This window comes from Schistocerca serialis, chromosome 6, assembly GCF_023864345.2.
Source record: "Schistocerca serialis cubense isolate TAMUIC-IGC-003099 chromosome 6, iqSchSeri2.2, whole genome shotgun sequence".
Classification (NCBI taxonomy): Eukaryota; Metazoa; Arthropoda; class Insecta; order Orthoptera; family Acrididae; genus Schistocerca; species Schistocerca serialis.
The window spans coordinates 720964723-720973341 of NC_064643.1; positions in this window are offsets into that span (position 1 = coordinate 720964723).

Genomic DNA, 8619 nt, shown 5'->3' on the forward strand with positions numbered 1-8619 from the left:
GCCGTATTCTGCCTGTTTACACTTCTCTGTATTTGATACGCATGCCTGTACCAGTTTCTTTGACGCTTCAGAGTATCTCTCGAGAAAAGCACGAAGATAAAATTGGTGAAATTCAAGTCGACAAAGAGGTTTAGCAGCAATCGTTCTTCCCACGAACAATTCGCGACTTGAACAGGAAAATAAGGATGTGACAGTGGCACTCGGAACAGCCTTAAGCCTTCGGCTCACGGACCGTGCATCCGAACGTTGAGCGTGCCGAGTTTCTGACATCATAGCGTGGAATAGCACGTTCGGGAGTCTTCCCGAACGTGCAGAGCAGTATCTGGCATGTCAGATATTCTGAGCGTGCGTCTGAGCGTTGACCAATGAGATGACACAACGCCACCTACGTCACACGCACGCCGTCTCCCTTCAGTACTCAGTTGTCAGGCGCCATACTGGCATTCATTTCAAGCTTATATGAATATATGCCATTTCTGAGCACAGGAAATTGAGAATCACTGAAAAACCCGTTGTTAACTGTGGATTCGTTCCAATACAATAATGAGAAACATCATATTCGTGGCAAAAGTATTATTGTAACTTATGTATTATGAGAGTAGGCTATTTGAAGGCAGCACCACACCGAAGATCCACCCAAATCGCTTTGTTCTTGGTACAACTTGTTATAATTAAATTTCAACTAGTAACATATCTACCATTAAGGTTTTCGGCAAGGGGTAACATACTGTGATTAGTTATATAGGTCGTGGTTGTTTGTTTAGCGTAATGGGGAGTGTCACTGTTCTCTAGTGAGTTAAGTGTTGGGGCGGTGGTTCGCATTATAACATATATATTCTTTTTCCTCCTAGCATTCGCGTTTTTATTAGGTTCTGATACTTTATTATTAGTTTAATGTAAGTATATGCTATAATATTTGATGTTATGTAAATAGAAGTTCACATTTTTTTTTTTTTTTTTTTTTTTTTTTTTTTTTTTTTTGAGGGGTGACTTTTTTGGATTGGCTTAAGCTACAGGACAGCTTGCGCTACTTGTAGAAAGATATTTTGCTCCTTTTTCTTCTACGCTTCGTAATTCACATGTTGCAAAGATTCTGCTACTGAGTAGGAACAGTGATCAAGTAAGACTGACCTTGGGGTTTTACTAAAATGTGTGAATGATGAAATAATGTTTATCTTATGCGGAGAAGTATTCCAAATTTGTACGGCACTGTTTGTAATGGAACTTTTATAAGCCTGTGTCCTTACTGAGTGGAGATGGTACTTTCCTTTTCGTGGACGAAGGAGGAAATGCGCGTTGTTTTAATATAGCTAACGTGGGAATATTACTCGCGCCCTTCAAGTAACCAGTGTGATTTACGAACTAGAAACACCCCTCAACTGCCGTTGGAGTGCGTTGCGATCGTGTATGCCACCTTGGGGCCCACGTACCGTATGCACAAGTAGCATCATTCCTGAAGCCGTCGGCACACGGGCCGTGCTGTCGAACGTTAACGTTGAGCGTGCCAAGTTCAACGTGCTGCTGAACGCTCAGGAACGATGCGACTTGTGCATACGGTACGTGGGCCCCAACGTGGTATACGCGATAGCAACGCACTCCAGCGGTAGTTGAGGAATGCTTCTAGTTCGTAATCACACTGTTTACTCAACGGGCGCGCTTAAAATTCCGACGCTGGCTCTATTAAAACGCACATTTCCTCCATCGTCGACGAAATGGAAAGTAACATGTCCAATTAATAAGGACACAGACTTATAAAAGTCCCATTACAAACAGTGCATTACAAATTTGGAGTACTTCTCCGCATAAGATAAACATTATTTCATCATTCCCACATTTTAGTAAAACCCAAGGTCAGTCTTACTTGATCATTGTTCCTACGCAGCAGCAGACTGTTTGCAACATGTGAATTACGAGGCGTAAAAGAAAAACGAGCAAAATATCTTTATACAAGTAGCGCAAGCTGTCCTGTAGCTTAAGCCAATCCAACAAAGTCACCCCTCAAAAAAAAATTGTGAACTTGTATTTACATATCAAATATTATAGCATATACTTATATTAAACTAATAATAAAGTATCAGAACCTAATAAAAACGCGAATTTTAGGAAAAAAGTTTTTGCAGTGTTAAGACGCGAACCACCGCACCAACAAAAACTTGGTTCGAGACTGAACCGCTACTGCTTACACTTTTTTTTTTTAATCGTTGTGTTTCGGTCGTTGTGGACGTCTCAAGACATCCTGTTCAACTTCGGTGGTTGATCTTTCCATTCAGTTTTTTATTACAGAGACCAACCTGCTCTCTCACCGAACACGCTTTTTTTTAATCTCGTTTTTTTTTTTTTTTTTTTTTTTTTTGCATCTGCTCGGGGCGGACGTCGTAAGACATCCGTTTAAGTTCGTTGTTGGTCGATTAACCCAGTTTTTTTATTACGGAGGTCATCTAACCCTCCGACCGAACACGGTGAGCTACCGTGCCGGCATCACGCTGAGCTACCGTGCCGGCATTAATATCAGAACCACTACACTACGGCGACTGTGCTGCACTGAACCATAAACACGCTGCTTGTACTTAATCATATTATGTTAGCTCATGCTAAAAACGTTAATGGTAGATAATTATGTTACTAATTGAAATTTAATTATAACAAATTGTATCAAGAACAACGCGATTTGGGTGGATCTTCAGTGTGTCGCTGCCTTCAAATAGCCTACTCTCATATTACACAAGTTACAATAATTCTTTTGCCACGAATATGATGTTACTCATTATTTTATTGGAACGAATCACACTACAAACAACGGGTTTTCCAGTGTTTCTCAATTTGCTGGTGCTCAGAAACAGCATATATACATATAAGCTTGAAATGGACTCCAATATGGCGCCTCACAACTCTGTACTGAAGGGAGACGGCGTGCGTGTGACGTAGGTGGCGTTGTGCCATCTCATTGGTCAACGCTCAGAATATCTGACATGCCAGATATTGCTCTGCACGTTCGGAAAGACTCCCGAACGTGCTACTCCACGCCATGACGTCAGAAACTCGGCACGCTCAACGCTCAACGTTCGGATGCACGGTCCGTGTGGCGACGGCTTGAGCGTCCAGCAGCACGTTGAACTTGGCACGCTCAACGTTAACGTTCGACAGCACGGTCCGTGTGCCGACGGCTCAAGTCGCAGACCGTAACGTGGCTAGCGGAATACAGGTGTAGCCGTAGAAGCGAGTGAAGAATGCTGACGGGGAAGCTCGAGTGGAAACGTCAGAGATGGTGGATGGACGAAAACAGAAACACGCACCGGCATGTGCAGAATGAGGGCGCCGCGTTGCTGAAACAACATAACGGGTCACTACCGGAGAGAGCAGGGACGCGCCGACGTTCATATGCATAAGAAAAACAAGTGGAGGGGCGGGGCGGGGCGAGCGGTCGTAAATACGGCTGGCTGGGAAAATAGCCCCAGCTGACGGCCCGCGGCAACGGCACTGGGCTAAGAAAACAACAGAACACGCCGCGGCGCTGCCCGCCTGCCGCGTCGATATGAGGGCCGGCGAGCAAACACAGCCGCGCAGTTCACGGGCCGGCGGCAAGAAAATATTGAAATTCCCCAGCAACAGACAAGCGCCTCGCAGCAAAGGGTCGACAGAAATTACTGTGCACAGTCGGGGTTACTCGTTGCCGAAGAAGAGTCTCGGGCAACTCGGGTAACTTGCGAAATATTATATGTTAAATCCCTTGGGAGGGGGAGGTCTAGTGGCGGATCATCAGTAGCAATTGCGCGAGTAACGTAGATACAGGTAAAGAACGGCAGTTCAAATCAAAAATGTTGAAATGTGCGTGAAATCTTATGAGACTTAACTGCTAAGGTCATCAGTCCCTAAGCTTACACACTACTTAACCTAGCCGGCCGAAGTGGCCGAGCGGTTCTAGGCGCTACAGCCTGGAGCCGCGCGACCACTACGGTCGCAGGTTCGAATCCTGCCTTGGGCATGGATGTGCGTGATGTCCTCAGGTTAGTTAGGTTTAAGTAGTTCTAAGTTCTAGGGGACTGATGACCTCAGTAGTTAAGTCCCATAGTGCTCAGAGCCATTTTTGATATTTAACCTAAACTATCCTAAGGACAAACACACACGCCCATGCCCGAGGGAGGACTCGAACCTCCGCCGCGACCAGCTGCACAGTCCATGACTGCAGTGCCCTAGACCGCTCGGCTAATCCCGCGGGGCAATGGCAGTTCCGATCGCGGACTCCTGAAGCAGATGTTTTTCTTCGTGCATGATCGATAAATTTATCATTTTTTCCTGCAGGTTAGTTTTCGTTCAAGGACAAAAAAAATCTACATCTACGCCCTGGCTCCTCTAGCAAACTTATGTAGTGTGACGGAGGGTTCTTTGCGCACCTCTGCCACTTTCCTCATTTCCCGTTCCAGTCGCGAATGATTGGCAGGAAGAACCATTGTTGGGAACCCTTTGTGTGACTTCGAGTGTTTCAAATTGTACTTTGCTGGTTTCGTCGCAAAGTATACAGGGTGGTCCATTGATAGTGACTGGGCCAAATATCTCACGAAATAAGCCTCAAACGAAAAACTACACAGAACGAAACTCGTGTAGCTTGAAGGGGGAAACCAGATGGCGCTATTGTTGGCCCGCTAGATGGCGCTGCCATAGGTCAGACGGATATCACATGCGTTTTTTTAAAAATAGGAACCCCCATTTTTATTACGTATTCGTGTAGTACGTAAAGAAATACGAATGTTTTAGTTGGACCACTTTTTTGGCTTTGTGATAGATGGCGCTGTAATAGTCACAAGCATATAGCTCACAATTTTAGACGAACACTTCTTAAAAAAAAACGCAGTTGATATCCGTTTGACCTATGGCAGCGCCATCTAGCGGGCAATAATAGCGCCATCTGGTTTCCCCCTTCAAGCTAGACGAGTTTCGTTGTTTGTAGTTTTTTCGTTTGACGCTTATATCGTGAGATATTTGACCCGGTCACGATCAATGGATCACCCTGTATAAGGAGCGATAAAAGAGTTTCCATTCGAAGGCCGAACAGTCCAGAATCGGTATACCAATTAGTCAGAATCAACGTGAACATTCAGGCAATCATCCCACCGATACACCGCGTTGCTGCCTGCTGCACATCCTCGACCAAATTGAATTGCCGACCATTCGAGGCCATTTTTTTAAGGGAGGAAGGCGTGATAATCGCTTGGGGAAGATCCAGCACTATAGGCCGGATGCTCGAGTGTTTCGCACTTGAGATGGCGTAACTTTTACGATATGGTGACGTGCGTTATCATGAAGCTGTATCGAAATAGGCGCACCATACATTAGCGTGGTTTTCGACAGACGTGTTGCCCCGTAGCCAATCTCCATTCACCGATAGAGCTCTACCGGTGTTTGTACCCCGGCAGCCAGGAAAGGAAAAGCAACTCGTTAGTCCGGTCCTGACGCATTTAGTAACAGCGTCACCATAGTTAACTTTTTCCTATCTACCGCACACGCGTGGGAAAGACACGAATGTCACACTAACACCTTGCCTATATATCCATGCTTATGTACCCGCATCCGAGTCGCGCTACGTTCGTATATGCTGCAGTAATGTCATCAAACGAACACTTTTTGTTTGGCCATTGTGCACAAGAGCTTTTCCGCTCTAATGTTTTAATCATATGTCAGTTGAAGATATGGTTTTTAGCGCGAAGAAACAGCTAGTGGTACAGTAATAAAGGACCAAATACAGCTGAAGCGGTTATTGCTACCCCAGGTGAATATACAGAATAATGGAATATAAAACTGAAGATGTGTTAGATGAGGGTCAGTTTAGCTTTAGGAAAGCTTTATGAAAGGCAAAGGCATCAGACAGAAAATTCTGCCGTCGTGGTTGATAATGGAAGCAAGAAAAATCAATAAGTAGAACATGCGCAGAAAGTAAATGTATCAACTTTCTACTCAGAAACTTCCCGTCAAATTCCTTCAGAAGCATAGCTTTGAAGTTAATGGACAAGCCTAATTATGAAGAGTATGCTTTTATTTCGTAATTCATTCTTTATGTAAGGTGTATCTCACTCAGCTTTCTGCTATGTGTATGACGTTTACGGTTTCATACAACTTAAACCGTCGACTGCCCAACGTCACATCTGCACTTTTTCAGTGTTTTCAGCGGTGTTAGTTCAGGCGCGTCATTCCCGTCTAAGCTGATCAGCTTCAACAAAAAAAAGAAGGAATTGAAGATTAGGTCATAAGACACACTCTATTAACTCAGATGCGAGAAACATGGGGAATGATGGAGAAAGATATAGCTCTTCATCTATTTCTAGGAACCACACCGACAAATACCTTAATTAGTTTCAGGAAACTATGTGAAACGTACAACTGGATAGCCAGATAGTGGACACTGTGATAACCTCATCTTTCAAACGACAATATTTTTCGCGTCACTAATTTTTCTCTCTTTCTCTTAGAGTCGCACTGAGCACTGCGTACCTCAGTTGCACTTATTCCTTTTCGTAAGGCTACTAGATGACTTCGTAAATCTCGGTAGCGCCGAGCATTAGATTTGCACAAGCTAACAATGTATTAGAATGTTACAAATCGATTCTTAATAAATATGTGGGAACACGTGGCTTATCTATTTATTATAAGAACTTTAATTAATATTTCTGATACCACACCTAGAAGTACCCCGAAATTCTGAAGTACGGAGGCGAAAAAATTTATCCAGACGACATGTGATCAACAAAGTGCTCTGGTATACAAAGATTTATTTTTCCCGACAGTTGTTTAGTAAAATGCAGTTCGTTTGAAGTTTTGTTACATTTTGCCTCTTAACAATGAAATCAGGAGCCCAAGTTCATTATCTTCCACTCTCTCGTCGTCAGTAGAAAACCTCCCATTAATTCTGAACTTCTCTACTGGGAGAGAGAATATCGCACAAGTAATTTCTCCATACCGCTGGCTATAAATCAAATAAATTCCAAGCCTTATCTCTGTTAGCTGTTCCACCCCTTCCGTGTCTGAAAAGTCGGCAGCTGCATCCCACGAAAATACGGTATTAATTTGGATGAGTTTTCCTGTCGAAACAAGAACTTGGCACGCCCTACTTGGCTTGCTAACAGCCATCTTTCTTCACATTTTTTTCTGTGGAAATCACAATGTTATTCCTCAATATTCCACGAGAAAACTAGATAACCATGTTTTTCACGATAAGGTCGTAGAACTAACGTTTATGTGGCCAATTGATACGTACACTTTTGTCAGAAAAATAGTGCTCACAATAGTAATAATTTGGAAGCTAGAAATCAAAATTTAAATGCACGAAGTAGGAACGTAACCATTCAACTGAACCAGTAACCTTTGACAACACGTTTTATCTCTCGCCAGTTACATCATCAGTTCTTTTGGTAGATGCAGCACTGCAGAACTATCGGTACTGATGTTATATGTAACGTTGTATCAGTGTTAAATACGGAACATTAATAAAGAAATGTTTGAGAAGCAAGATAAAAAAGAATCCAGATAATTTCAGATCTGTGGATTTTGCCATTAGTCATAAAATTGCAATGAGACACTTACTTGTAATAACTTTATCCAGCTTCAGATGGTACTACATTCACGACAGTTCTTAAAACTAGCGCCATCAGTTTCTATGCAAACAAGAATTCGTCATCCGAACCTCTGTTCGAATAGCGTCGGCGGTGTTAGGATAGTATCGCAACGAAAATGTATATCAATTGATTCTCTTCAGTCTAGGTAGGTGTCTTTCGTTAATGGTCTGAGTAACAAAGTCAAGATCACAGTTTGTATCACATCTCTGATAACCAGCTCAGGCAGTATAGACCATCTTCGGATCAATAAATGAATGTAAAAAGAATTAAAACAGACTACGTATTACCTATGATTAATTTAGCGGCCAACATGTTTTTTGCTCGCGTATCATGTCATTTCTGGAAACCCAGAATCTACTTTGTAGGAATGAACATGGATTCCGGAAATAGCGATCTTGCGAGACCCAACTCGCTTTATTTGTTCATGAGACCCATAAAACGTTAGACACAGGCTCCCAAGGAGAGGTAGATCCCATTTTCCTTGACTTCCGGAAGGCGTTCGATACAGTTGCGCACTGTCGCCTGATAAAAAAAGTATATCGGACCAGCTGTGTGGCTGAATTGAACAGTTTTTAGCAAACAGAACACAGCATGTTGTTCTCAATGAAGAGAAGTCTACAGGCGTTAAAGTAACCTCTGGCGTGCCACATGGGAGTGTTATGGGACCATTGCTTTTCACAATATATATAAATGACCTAGTAGATAGTGTTGAAAGTTCCATACGGCTTTTCGCGGATGATGCTGTAGTATACAGAGAAGTTGCAGCATTAGAAAATTGCAGCGAAATGCAGGAAGACCTGCAGCGGATTGGCACTTGGTGCAGGGAGTGGCAACTGACCCTTAACATAGACAAATGTAATCTATTGCGAATATATAGAAAGAAGGATCCTTTATTGTATGTTTATATGATAGCAGAACAAACACTGGTAGTAGTTACTTCTGTAAAATATCTGGAAGTATGAGTACAGAACGATTTGAAGTGGAATGATCATATGAAATTAATTGTTGTTAAGGC